At 45.8% G+C, this 14,719-nt stretch overlaps 1 protein-coding gene across 14 annotated transcripts in view; it reads left to right on the forward strand.

Annotated features, from left to right (window-relative positions):
- Positions 1–14,719, forward strand: part of LOC309656639 (uncharacterized protein) — a 208,396-nt gene that overhangs the window by 23,196 nt on the left and 170,481 nt on the right. For 4 of the 14 annotated variants that reach the window (XR_014261456.1, XR_014261457.1, XR_014261458.1 and 1 more), the window contains exon 1: positions 12,089–12,336. The exons of 2 other annotated variants lie outside the window; for them this stretch is intronic. The gene's annotated coding sequence lies outside the window, so the exon portion shown is untranslated. Of the gene's footprint in view, positions 1–1,789; positions 1,874–4,295; positions 12,337–14,719 lie in introns of those variants that run through there. 8 more of the 14 variants (XR_014261461.1, XR_014261462.1, XR_014261451.1 and 5 more) reach the window with 7 other exon arrangements.

Here is a 14,719-nt window from a genome sequence, read left to right on the forward strand (position 1 = left end):
AGCCCCGCGGGGCAGCCAAAAATAAAAATATAAATATAAAAAATTAAAATGCTGCCTGCCCTATCAGTAAACAAAGGATGTTGCAGCCACCCCCGAAGGTGAGCCCCGAGGGAACTCAAGGTGGAGACAGGATGTCCCCCATCAAGCTGTCAGCCTCTGCAGCCACCCACCCCCCTCCAATGATGCACCCTGAGGAGACTCAGGATGAGAAAGCCCAGGATACTGGCCCCAGATAGCTGAGGTGTATATTGGAATTTAAAAAGCCATTAGCCTTAACTCTGTCTCTCCCTCTTTTATCTGAAATGCCTGATCCCGAGGCTATCTCTCTCTCTCTCTTCCTCCCATCAGCCTCGCCTCCTGCTGCTTCCCCTTTCCCAGCAAAGGAAGACAGAAAATCAGAAGCAATCATAGCTCCCTTTGTGGAGAAACCTGTTACAGGGAGAGGTGAACTGTCCTTGGTGCTTAGGTGCACACCCTTGGACCAGAGCAGAACTTAGAGCTTTAGCTAAGGAATTTCCCAAAGCTAGTCAAGATCCACCGGGATTTGCTAAGGAGTTTGAGTTAACCATCCGAACCTATGAGCCCAGCTTTGCAGATCTATATCAATTAATATAGCTGTTAGTTTCTGAAAGTGAAGCACAGGAGTGGATAGAGAAAGCAGGCTGAAAGACGCCCTTAGAGAATTTCCATCTACGTAGCCCGCAGACTGGAGCTGAATGCAGACAGTTGTCTGGTAAATTACTCAGACTTATCCCAGGGCTTTTCCCCAAAGCCTTAGACTGGTCAAAGATTCAGCAATGTAGACAAAGACCAGAGGAATCAAAACCGGATTACTTTGAGGGCTTCGAGAAAACTTCGAAACAATATTCAGGCGTGACACCTGACTCATTCTCTAACCACCAAAATGATCCTCTACTTAACTCTGCCTTTTTAGAAGCCATAGATGGTGAATTGGCTACTCTATTTTATTATTATTATTATTATTATTTTTTATTGAAGTAGAGTTGTTAATTTCTGCTGTACAGCAAAGTGATTCGGTTATAAGTATATATATACTCTTCTTCATATTCTCTCCCATTATGGTTTATCACAGGATATTGAATATAGTTCCCTGTGCTAGACAGTAGGACCTTGTTTATGCATCCTATATATAATAGTTTGCATCTGCTAACCCCAAACTCCTACTCCTTCTCACCTCCACCTCCTTCCCTTGGCAACCACAGGTCTGTTCTCTATGTCTGTGAGTCTGTTTCTGTTTCGTAGATAAGTTCATTTGTGTTGTATTTTACTTTATTTTATTTTTTTATTTTTGGCTGCACCGCGAGGCTTGTGGGATCTTAGTTCCCTGACCAGGGATTGAACCCGGGCCCTCAGCAGTGAGAGCATGGAATCCTAACCACTGGAGCGCCAGGGAATTCCCTGTGTCGTATTTTAGATTCCACATATAAGTGATATCATATGGTATTTGTCTTTCTCTTTCTGACTTACTTCACTTAGTATGATAATCTCTAGGGCCATCCATGTTGCTGCAGATGGCATTATTTCATTCTTTTTTATGGCTGAGTAATATTCCATTGTATGTATATACCACATCTTCTTTATCTAGTCATCTGTCGATAGACATTTAGGTTGTTTCCATGCCTTGGCTATTGTAAATAGTGCTGCTGTGAACATAGGGGTGCGTGTATCTTTTTGAATTATAGTTTTGTCTAGATATATGCCCACGAGTGGGATTGCTGGCTTATATGGTAACTCTATTTTTATTAACTGACAATCTTTTATCTCCTAGGATTGACCTTCGAGAAAGCCCAATGGATAATTCTGATTTTATATTACTCACTGATGGTTCATATCTACAAGGACCTCATGGAAGGTACCAGGCTGGCTATGCCATTGTTTCTCCAGTGTCTATCTTTGAAAATGGTCCCTTGCCTTATATCTCTTCTGCTCAGCAGGCTGAATTAATAGCACTAATAAGAGCCTGTTGGTTGGCAAAAGGAAAATTTGCTAATATTTACACAGCTAGTATGCTTTTGGAGTGGCATATGATTTTGGTACGCTTTGGAAACAAGAGGACTTTTTTTTTTTTTTTTTTTTTTTTTTTTGGGCCTTGCTGCCTGTGGGATCTTAGTTCCCCAACCAGGGATCGAACCTGCATCCCCTGTATTGGAAGTACAGAGTCTTAACCACTGGACAGCCGGGGAAGTTCAAAGAGGACTTTTTAACATCCTCAGGACAGTGTATCAGAAATGGGAAACAGACACAAATGAACCTATCTACAAAACAGAAACAAACTCACAGACATAGAGAATAGACTTGTGGATGCCAAGGCAGAGGGGGTGGTGGAGGAGGGATGGGTTAGGAGTTTGGGGTTAGCAGATGCAAACTATTATATATAGAATGGATAGACAACAAGGTCCTACTGTATTGCACAGGGAACCATATTCAATATCCTGTGATAAACCATATTGGAAAAGAATATATGTATAAAAAAGAATGTATATATATATATATATATATATATATATATATATATGCATAACTGAATCACTTTGCTGGACAGTGGAAAGTAATGCAACATTGAAAATCAACTATACTTAAATTTTAAAAAATGGGAAATAAGTAGTGGAGTTACTAGATGCAATTCTTTTTTTTTTTTTTTAATTTATTTATTCTGGCTGCATTGCATCTTTGTTGCAGCCCACGGGCTTTCTCTAGTTGTGGCGAGCAGGGGCTACTCTTCGTCGCGGTGGGCAGGGTTCTCATTACGGTGGCTTCTCTTGTTGCGGAGCACGGGCTCTAGGTGCGCGGGCTTCAGTAGTTGTGGCACGGGGGCTCAGTAGTTGTGGCTTGTGGGCTCTAGAGCGCAAGCTCAGTAGTTGTGGCTCACCGGCTTAGTTGCTCCGCGGCATGTGGGATCTTCCCGGACCAGGGCTCGAACCTGTGTCGCCTGCATTGGCAGGTGGATTCTTAACCACTGCACCACGAGGGAAGTCCCTAGATGCAATTCTGCTACCAAGGGCACTTGCCATTGTTAAGGCATCAGGTCATTCTAAGGCTGACACTGCAGAAGCAAAAGGAAATTCTCTAGTGGATAACGCTCCCAAGCAGAAGCTTTACAAACCAACAAGGACCAACCAACCACTGCCTTTCCCTTTCAGCCTCCCAGTAACCTTACTGACATATTGTTCAAGTTTCAGAGAATGATACCAGACAAAGAAAAAGACACCTGGACACAGAATGCAGGAAGATTCAGCTCCAACACAGAGCTGTGGATAGGCCCAAAAGGGAAGCCTGTCCTTCTGTTTGGAGCTCAATATCCTATTTTACAATATACTCATGAGTTAACCCATTGGAACCCAGATAAGATGGTGTTATGGGGTAAACAATATTTTTGGAAGACTTCTTTTACTATAGCTCTGAAGGTCTATTCAGGATACAGTCCTTTTCCCAAATATAACCCATGGAAGCCAATCTATTGTTCTCAAGGACATTTTCCATTACCTGTGGGTCCTTTTGAAGTATGCCAGATTGGTTTTATACAGATGCCTCCTTCCCATGGTTATCAATATGTTCTTGTTATGATTTGTACGTTTTCACACTGGGCTGAGGCATTCCCATGTAGATGTGCCACAGCACAATCAGTAGGGAAATTGATTTTAATATTTATTTATTTATTTATTATTTTAATTTATTTATTTTGGCTGCGCCGGATCTTAGTTGCAGCATGCAGGATCTTCAGTTGTGGCACACGGGATCTTTAGTTGAGGCACGCGGGATCTTTAGTTGCAGTATGCGAACTCTTAGTTGTGGCATGCATGCAGGATCTAGTTCCCCAAACAGGGATCAAACCCGGGCCCCCTGCATTGGGAGAGTGGGGTCTTACCCACTGGACCACCAGGGAAGTCCCAGGAAACTGATTTTAGAAAGAGTGATTCCCACTTGTGGAATCCCCTCACAACTACATCACGATAGAGGAACTCAGTTTATTGGACAAATTGTTAAAGAAATTTGTAAGATTTGGCTGATTATGCAAGAGTTCCATTGTGCCAATCAACCCCAGTCTTCTGGGTTTGTAGAAAGACACACGGAACAATTAAAACTCAGTTGGCTAGGGGGCCCGGGTTCGATCCCTGGTGGGGAGCTAGATCCTGCGTGCATGCCCCAACTAAAGAAATCTGCATACCACAACTAACTAAGAGTCCGCATGCTGCAGCTAAGAAGCCCACGTGCTGCAACTAAGACCTGGTGGAGCCTAAATAAATAAATAAAATGAATAAATAAATAAATATTTTTTAAAACCCTCAATTGGCTAAAATTATGAATGCTTATTCCTCACCCTGGCCTAAGGTCCTTTCATTGGTTCTCCTCAACCTCAGATCCACCCCTTTTGGCAAACATCATTTGTCTCCCTTTGAGATTATCATGGGGAGACCAATGAGATTGGATGAGGGATTATATGAACCTAGATTATTGAAGGGAGATATATTACGTTATTGCAAAGGCTTAACGGAATTATCAACAGGACATTCTTTCTTTCTTTATTTATTTTTGGCTGCGTTGGGTCTTCGTTTCTGTGTGAGGGCTTTCTCTAGTTGCGGCGAGCGGGGGCCACTGTTCATCGCGGTGCGCGGGCCTCTCACTGTTGCGGCCTCTCTTGTTGCGGAGCACAGGCTCCAGACGCGCCGGCTCAGTAGTTGTCGCTCACGGGCCTAGTTGCTCCGCGGCATGTGGGATCTTCCCAGACCAGGGCTTGAACCCGTGTCCCCTGCATTGGCAGGCAGATTCTCAACCACTGCGCCACCAGGGAAGCCCCTGACATTCTTTTTTTTTTTATTGAAGTATAGTAGGTTTATAATGTTGTGTTCGTTTCAGGTATACCGGAAAGTGATTCAGATTCTTTTCCCTTAGAGGTTATTACAAAATATTGAGTATATTTCCCTGTACTATACAGTAGGTCCTTGTTGGTTATCTATTTTATATATAGTAGTCTGTATATGTTAATCCCAAACTCCTAATTTATCCCTCCTCTACCCCATTTCCCATTTGGTAACCATAAGTTTTGTTTTATATGTCTGTGGGTCTGTTTCTGTTTTGTATATAAGTTCATTTGTATCTTTTTTGTTTTTTAGATCCGCATATAAATGATATCATATGATATTTCTCTGTCTTACTTCACTTAGTATGATAATCTCTAGGTCCATTCGTGTTGCTGCAAATGGTATTATTTCATTCTTTTTTATGGCTGAATAATATTTTATTATATTATACATGCATACCACATCTTCTTTATCCATTCATCTGTTGATGGACATTTAGGTTGTTTCCATGTCTTGGCTATTGTGAATAGTGCTGCTGTGAACATTGGGGCGCATGTATTTTTTCAAATTATGGTTTTCTCCAGATATGTACGCAGGAGTGGGGTTGCAGGATCATATGGTAGCTCTATTTTTAGTTTTTTAAGGAACCTTCATACTTTAACAGGACATTCTAAGCTTGTATCTGAAGCTTATCACAGTAATTGATCCTCAGATGACGATCAGATGCCCCATGACTTACAAACAGGAGATTATGTATAATGGAAAAGCCGTCATTTAAAAGCCTCCCTCCAACCTTAGATGGAAGGGCCCTTATCAGGTTCTTTTAACTAACTCAAGTGCATTAAAACTGAAAGGAATTGGGACTTCCCTGGTGGCCCAATGGGTAAGACTCCGTGCTCCCAATGCAGGGGGCCCGGGTTTGATCCCTGGTCGGGGAACTAGATCCTGTATGCATGCCACAACCAAGAGTCCACATACCGCAACTAAAGAAGTCCGCATGCTGCAACTAAAAGATCCCGCGTGCCGCAATGAAGATCCCGCGTGCCGCAACTAAGACCCGGCGCAGCCTAAATAAATAAATAAATAAATATTAAAAATAAAACCGCACTGAAAGGAATTGACTCTTGGATTTACATTTCCCACCTAAAAAGGGCCCTTGCACTGGACTGGTCTACACAGAGAACTGCTGACCTCAAACTCACCTTAAAGTGATGCTCTAATGATGCTCTAAAAAGAAAGAAACACCAATGCCAGGACCAGAAGAGGCAACATCAGAAGTAGACAGCTATCCCAAGAGGCTGGACCTGACCCATAAGATTATTTATAATGTTTTCTTCTTGATTTCTTGGGCTTTTGCCCACAAATCAAATGTTTTTCCGTCATGGGCTTGATCCTATGTGAATTTTAGAAATCAATCCAGTTGTTGGGTTTGTGGTCAATTACCTGCATCCAGTACTTCTCTTTTATGTTGGTGGGTTTCTCCTCTCCAAGGCTCTTATTGGATGGGCCTTAAAAAATTTATTTTAAAAGAAAGAAGCTTTAGTTCTGTCCGGGCCACTCCTGATATTACCAGATTGGACTTGGGCAATCCAACATATTTATTCTGACCCTGGCCATAAATATGAGTTTTCCCTTAAGGTTACTCAAGCTCAATCAGAACAATGAGCTAAATTTCAATTAAAAAATGTCACCTCTTGGGACTTCCCTGGTGGCGCATGGTTAAGAATCCACCTGCCAATGCAGGGAACGGACACGAGTTCAATCCCTGGCCCAGGAAGATCCCACATGCCACATAGCAACTAAGCCCAAGCGCCACAACTACTGAGCCTGCACACCAGAGTCCGTGAGCCACAAGTACTGAGCCCCTGTGCTGCAACTACTGAAGCTTGCACGCCCAGAGCCCGTGCTCCGCAACAAGAGAAGCCATAGCGATGAGAAGCTGGCACACCGCAACGAAGAGTAGCCCCCGCTCGCCGCAACTAGAGAAAGCCCACGCGCAGCAACGAAGACCTAACACAGCCAAAAATAAATAAATAAATAAAATAAAATTAAAAAAAGTCACCTCTTGATTACTAGGAGGGACCTTCCCTCAGTTATGGGATGGATTTATTTGGCTAACACCAGGCTATGGTCGTCTAAGTTTAAAGGCCCCCGCCATGTGTTGTGAACAATTAAATCATACTGAAGATAATCAGCCTAACAACACTAGGAAATTAGGCTGGGTACCTTATAAAAAATGCCAATATGTCATTTCATTTCCCTTCAAGATAGTGACTGGGGAACTCCCTGGCGGTCCAGTGGTTAGGACTCTGTGCTTTCACTGCTGAGTGTGCGGGATCGATCCCTGGTCGGGGAACTAAGATCCCACAAGCCGTTTGCTGTGGCCAAAAAAAAAAAAAAAAAAACAGTGATTGGTATGGAACATTTTGGGTCAGGTGACCAGGAATATAATGGGTCGCACCTAATGAGACTCGATGGCTTTGTGGGTTCAACCTATGGCCCTGACTTCTACCAGGATGGATAGGAAGATGTACTTTAGGATTCCCTTAGACGCAACCCCAGCAAATTTACCATCAATATGAGCCCGATGGACCAAAAGATCTGTGTTTCACTGGTAGGATCACTTAGCAGCTATTTTGTGCCTTCAGTAGGACTGGAAGATGTAATTTCCCACAGTGAAGCCTTAACAGAATTCACCATAAGGCCTTAAATGATAGTAACCAGGCTATTAGTCTACTGAATTCTGAGGTCTCTATGATGAGGAAATCTGTGTTACAAAATCATATGGTCCTTGATATCCTTACAGCATCTCAAGGAGGCACCTGTGCCATAATTCAAACTGAATCCTGTGTTTTCATACAAGATGAATACTCCAATATAATACATTTAATAAGCTACCTGAAAAATCAGATTGCTGCCTTAGATGACCTACTTCCTAGCCTTGGTGATCTTTTGGGAAGCTGGTTTTGTTCTGGAAGCTTATGGCTTAAATCCCTACTTTTGACTTCATTAATGTTACTAGGTATATTACTTATATCCTGTCTATTTTATAAGATTGTTGTCTCTTACATTACCCAGTATGTAACCAGGCCTCCAACAAAATTGATGATGGCTAAACATCTTGAAGAAATAGATCTCATTTATAACTCTAGACAGAACAATTGTAATAGTGTAATTCTAGGTATGGGAAAAAGCAACAGGGGAAAACATTTCCTGGATCATAGTAAACTAGTAAGACAGGTGATCCAGAGAATTTTAAATTATCAACAGGGCCCCATCCGGGACTTCCCTGGTGGCACAGTGGTTAAGAATTCGCCTGCCAATGCAGGGGACACAGGTTTGATCCCTGGTCCGGGAAGATCCCACATGCCACGGAGCAACTAAGTCCGTGCGCCACAACTACTGAGCCTGCGTGCCACAACTACTGAAGCCCATGCGCCTAGAGCCTGTGCTCCACAAGAGAAGCCACCGAAATGAGAAGCCCGTGCACTGCAACAAAGAGTAGCCCCCGCTTGCTGCAACTAGAGAAAGCCTGCGCACAGCAACGAAGAACCAATGCAGCCATAAATAAATAAATAAATAAATATATTTTTTAAAAAACAAGGCCTAATCCAAAAATTGGCATATCAACAGAATCTTTACCTGATCTAGGAATGAGCTTTCCTAGCACCATGGGACAAAATTGGTCATGAGATATCTCCCAAACATTGGTGGGATTTACGACCAATGAGAAACACTCTGAATGAAAAATGTTGCCTGCCATATCAGTAAACAAAGGATGTTGCAGCTGTCAAGCCATCACATTACAGCTGCTCCCGAGGTGCACCCTGAGGAGACTCAGGATGAGAAAGCACAGGAAACTGGCCCTAGATAGCTGAGGTGCATATAATAGGGATTGAAAGCACCTCTTTTGCCCCTTTCCTGTTACCCATTTCTGTCCCCCACTAACCTTAAAAGACCTAATTATAGGAATGAGATCACTAAGCAGTTGATACTAACTCCTGACTTATGCTCTCCTGAATGTACACCATGCCTTGTCTAACCTGGTGGTTCTTTTCCTAGATGGAAAGGAAGAATGAAGAATAAAGCAGGTAAAAAATGACTAGCTCTCTATCCCCAACAGCCCCCTTAGCAATCCTGCAGGCAGATCACACAGGCAAGATAACATCTGAAGAGAGTCAGCCAGTCTGCTCGCAATGGAGCAGGATGCAGAACTCAACCTCCTGCCTCCATGATTCACTGAGATTCTCCCCCACCCCCCTTTTCCCCCTTTAAAAACTGTCATGGCTAAGCAGAATCTTTGGAGTTGGTCTCTGGACACAAGTCCACTTTCTCCCCAGATTGCCAGCTTTTCTGATTAAAGCCCCTTTCTTTCCTACCGACACTTGCCTCTTGAATTATTGGCATATGAGCAGTGAGCAGCCGAACCTCGTGTTGACTTAAAAGAAATATATGCACAACATGAGAGCTGCGAGTTAAGTTTTATTTGGGGCACAATGAGGACTGCAGCCCGGGAGACAGTGTTGCAGATAACTGAGAAACTGCTCCAAGGAGGCGAGGCGAGGCGAGAAGCCAGGTTATATAGAAGTTTTGCAATAAAGGGCAGGTAGTCGTCCAAAGATTATTGTTAATTAAAGAAAACCAGATATCTCGAGTTAAGGAATTTGGCACTTTTCTATGTATGGGAAGTTGCAAGAGTCTTGGCTCACTGAAATCATTCCTTTGATATGCACTTCAGCTCTCTGGGGCCAGTATCCTGAAACATCCTGAGTTTCCTCAGGGCTTACCAGGGAGTGGCTGCAGTCTGATGGCTGCTAGATGGCAGGTATTCTTTATTTCCTTCCTGAGTTCCCTCAGGGCTCACCGGCTCACTGTAGGAGGTGGGTGCAATCGCTGATGACTGTGACATCCTTTGTTTACTGATATGGCAGACAGTATTTTATTTCTCAGCATCATTTTCCCAACCGCATTATTTTTGTTTGAAGAATTTTAAAAAAGTTAAAATTCTAAAATTATTTTTATTTAATTTTTTAAAAATTGAGGTATAGTTGATGTATAATATTATAGAATTTTCAGGTGTACAACATAGTGATTCACAATTGTGGACTGAAAAAAAAAAGCACAACCTAAAAGTGGAGAATTACGTTATACTTGGCAGACTTTCTGAGGATTGAAAGTCAGAAGACGGCTTCTCAGATCGCCCTGAGGGACCTCTCTGAAGAGGTAAGGGAGGAACCAGGATGGATAGGAATTTTGCAACAAAAAATCGGGTAGTAGAAACATCGAAAGATTACTGTTAATTAAAGAAAACCAGACATCTCAAGTTAATGAATTTAGTGCTTTTCTAGGTATGGGAAGATGCAAGACTCTGGGCTGATCGAAATCATTCCTTTGATAGGCACCTTAAGTATCTAGGGCCAGTATCCTGCTTTTCTCCATCCTGAATCCCCTGGGGTGCACAGTTGGGGGCGGCTGCCTTGGAAGCTGACTTAATGGCGGCAACTTCCTTTGTTTACTGATGTGGCAGCTGACATTCTTCCTCCATAACTCTTAGATTTCTAAATCTCAGGCTAAGTTTTTCGAAACAGCATTCATTATTATTATTATTTTAATTAATTAATTAATTTTGGCTGCGTTGGGTCTTCGTTGCTGCCCGCGGGCTTTCTCTAGTTGTCGTGAAGGGGGGGGGGCTACTCTTCATTCAGGTGCGTGGGCTTCTCATTGCGGTTGCTTCTCTTGTTGCAGAGCACAGGCTCCAGGCGCGCGGGCTTCAGTAATTGTGGCACGCGGGCTCAGTAGTTGTGGCGCACGGGCTTAGTTGCTCCGCGGCTTGTGGGATCTTCCCAGATCAGGACTCGAACCTGTGTCCCCCGCATTGGCAGGTGGATTCTTAACCACTGCGCCCTCAGGGAAGTCCCAGCATTCATTATTAATTCACAAAATGAAAAAAAAATTAAAAATAGGAATCGTAAGTAATTTACTTGTAATTGGAAGTCACTTTTCTACCATAGGAAAGCATTTTAAAATTTGTCCTCCTGAACTATAATTTTAATGAGTGAATAAAACCTTTCCACAAACCACAAAAAATGAATTTTCATAATTATGTTTATAAGTAAAATGGCCAGTTGTATTGAAGTTTATACTTTTTTACTCCATCTCAAGTTGGAGGGTATTTTCTGAAATGAGCAGTCATATGAAATGCTATAAATGTTTTGGGCTTATTTATTTATTTTAAATATTTATTTATTTATTTGTCTGCATTGGGTCTTAGTCGCAGTAGGCGGGATCTTCGTTGCGGCCCGCTGGCTCTTTATTGTGGCATGCGGTCTTCTCTCTAGTTGTGGCGTGTGGGTTTACTCTCTCTAGTTGTGGCGCAGGGGCTCCAGGCCGCGTGGGCTCTGTAGTTTGCTGCAGGCGGGCTCTCTCTTGAGGCATGCGAGCTCAGTAGTTGTGGTGCATGGGCTTAGTTGCCCCGCGGCATGTAGGATTGTTTTGGGCTAATATAATCAGAACCTTAAGAATTTTCAGGTCCAACGCAAACTTAATTAAGCTTTTATTGCTTTTTTTTTTCAATCAGTTAAAATAGGAGTTCATTTGCTTTAGGGATATCACAGCCTTTTCATATTTCAAAATTTTCTAGCAACACTCAAAAACAGATCTAAAAAACATTTCCTTGCAGTGTAAAATGCACACCTGAGAACTGCGGCGTCTCACACCTGTGGATGTGCTGAGACCAGTCCTGTTCGGTGGCTGGGGCCTCAGGGTCCGACTTCCCACGGGGGAAAGGTACTTGGCAGATCGCTTGAGTTGCTGATCTCAAGCCCCAGAGGCGGGGGAGGGGACGAAGGGCGGGGCTTTCCCGTGTCAAAGGTCACACTTAAAAACCTAACGTGAACCTCCCTTGCATGTGGTGATGTAACTGCGAGTCTGTTCTTAAAGGGAACATTTCCACGGTGACCTCGGCCCTTGCCGTGTCCCGCCTTTTCTCATCTTCACTCCGGATATGGAGCGATCCGCGGGGAAACTGAGTCTGGACTTCCAGGTGCAGGAGGAGGACACAGGGGAGCCGCCCAGCTGTGGGCAGATGCCACAGGGTGCGCCGCACCCAGAGCCCGTTCTGCACAGAGCCCAAGTCCCAGGCGGGCGGATCAGACACGCGTGTGCCTGTGGCCTGTCACTTAGGAGCAGGGGCGGGGTCTGGTTGAACTGTCCAATCAGCGGCGACTGGGCGGGGTCCGGACAAACAGCAATCTGGGCCGAAGGGACCAGGAGGGCTGTTCGTCAGGGCAGGGGCGGGGCACGGATTACTATCCAATCAGAGCCCGGGCACCGGAGAGCCGTCCAATGAGGACGCGCGGCGGGAGCGTTCCCAGCCCGCGGAAGTTTGTCTCAGCAGCCCCGCCTCTTGTGCGAACCCGCGCGGCCTCAGGTGTTCCGTTCCCATCGCTCTCACCTGCCCAGGTCGCAGGGCCGCGGTGAGGACGCTTCGGAGAACCCGGAAGGAGTCGGTGAGATGGTGAGTGCGCGGCCCGGGGCCCGAACTTGGAAGAGGCTGCGTAGAATAGACCAGAGCGTATCGAAAGCGGCGGCGGGCCAGGATCTCCCCACGTCCCACCCATCCCGGGGTCCCGACCCGAGTCTCCCCCTCGGCCTCGGGGTGGGGACCCGGCGTCCTGTTCCGTGTCGAGACCCGAGTCTCCCCCTCGGCCACGGGGTGGGGACCCGGCGTCCTGTCGCGTGTCGAGACCCGAGTCTCCCCCTCGGCCGCGGGGTGGGGACCCGGCGTCCTGTCCCTTGTCGAGACCCGAGTCTCCCCCTCGGCCGCGGGGTGGGGACCCGGCGTCCTGTTCCGTGTCGAGACCCGAGTCTCCCCCTCGGCCTCGGGGTGGGGACCCGGCGTCCTGTCCCGTGTCGAGACCCGAGTCTCCCCCTCGGCCGCGGGGTGGGGACCCGGCGTGTTGTCCTCAGGTACGGACTTGAGTTTCAGCCCTCAGTCGCTGGTTGTGGTCCAGCCGTCTTGACTGAGTCCTCGGCTGAGTGGGGGTCCGAGGCAGGAAAGGATGGTCAGGCGCTGTGGGATATCCGCCCTGGACCTGACACATCAAGTCAAGTCCAGAGATGGTGAAGGAGACTGCAAATACTGCAAATACTGTTGCGATAGGGCCGAAGTTCAGATCCCAGAGATGTGCCAGCGTCTCCAACCGCACAGAAAAGGGCTTTTCTGTGTGAGGAGGGAAGTTGGGCGAGTGAGGGCGGTGCGCGGACTGCGGGACCAGCGAGGCTGGACTGGACAGGGTCCCCTGGGTGGGCTCATTCTCTTGAGAAGCTGACCAGGGGCTTGTTCTGAACCTCATTGTTCCCTGGGTGCTACCCAAAGTTCAGGGGCTTGCGGGGGTGAGCCTGATGATGTGGGGGAAGAAATGGGATGCGGAGAAGCTGGCAAGGCCAGATATGGGGGGAGGGTATCAAGGGAGAACCCACGAGGCCCGCCCCTTCCTTGCACGCAGTGACATCGCAGAGTGTCTTTGTGCTTAAACAAAGGGCACCGACCCAGGGACTTCTCTGGCCGTCAATTGGTTAAGACTGCGCTTCCACTGCAGGGGAATGGGTTCTATCCCTGCTCGGGGATCTCAATCTGGCATGCCCCACCGCCAAAAAAAAAAAAAAAGGCACCGATCCACAGTGACCTTGCCCACTGGACTGACCACTGACTCAAGAGGTCCCCAGGCCCTCCTTTCGCATGTAGAAAATCTGTATTTAGGCTGCAAAGAACAAAACTTTGTTTGGGGTCTTAAGAATCGCAATTTGGGAGACATGTTTGTGTAAAAACGTGCCACCACCTCTAACCCACTGCCAAGGGCTTATCTCTTCTTTGTGAGGACTTGAGAGCAAGGCTGTTTGTCGGGTCCGGGCCCCCTGTGGTCAGTGCATTATGGACCCAGGTCTGCAGGGGCTTGCTCTGCAGCTCAGTGTTGCTCAGGGTCGGGGTGCGGGGGGCTGAGGAGGGGCCCAAAGTCAGGGGCCTCCGGGGGAGAAGGCTGAGCAAAGTTTGGGTAAGAAATGGCTGTTGACCTTAAAAATGAGTCAGTTATTTACCAGCAAAAAAAATTTTCTTTTCTTTGGCGAACGGCAAAGAATTGTAACTCAGATAGACAAGGTATAACAAAAGCCACAGACAAGTCCAATAAACTTATTTATCTCCCAGTGGGCAGCCCCCGGGGTGACAGCTGTCCTGGTCTTTTTGGTGTTCTTTGCAGCTTTATCTCTGTCCTTCATCACTGAGCAGTGTTTTATTTGATTTTGCTTCTGCTGAATTTGCGATAAGTGAATATGAGCAGTGCTACACCAGTGACATCACTTGGAAGGCTTCTGTGTGGCTCTCAGTCGCAGTCTGTTTCACACATGCTGCAGTCAGAGGAAGGGGGTCCCCCGGTTAACTCCTCCATCCAGCCCTTGTGGATTTTGCTCATGGTTGTCTCATGTTAATTTATTTATTTATTATTTTTTAAATTTAGAAATTTTTTGTTTTGGCCTGCGAGGCTCTTCGATGCGGCACGCAGGCTTCTCTAGTTGTGGTGCGCAGGCTTAATTGCCCCCAGGCATGTGGGATCTTAGTTTGGGATCTTAGTTCCCCCACCAAGGATCAAACCCTTGTCCCCTGCATTGGAAGGCGGATTCTTAACCCCTGCGCCACCTGGGATAGTCCCGTCTCATGTTAATTTTTGATCTGTCACCAATGCTGTTACACTCCTTTTTGTCTCCTGGATCAAATGTATCACAAATTTTTTACTCGTGGGCAAAAATTGCCAGGTTGTAGATTATGGATGTTTTTAAAATACTAGGAAGTGTGGATGTTGGGCTGGAGTCGAGTGTTTATTCCACGCCATTTCCAGCACGTG

Source organism: Balaenoptera physalus, assembly GCF_965194825.1.
Source record: "Balaenoptera physalus genome assembly, chromosome: 3".
Taxonomy (NCBI): domain Eukaryota; kingdom Metazoa; phylum Chordata; class Mammalia; order Artiodactyla; family Balaenopteridae; genus Balaenoptera; species Balaenoptera physalus.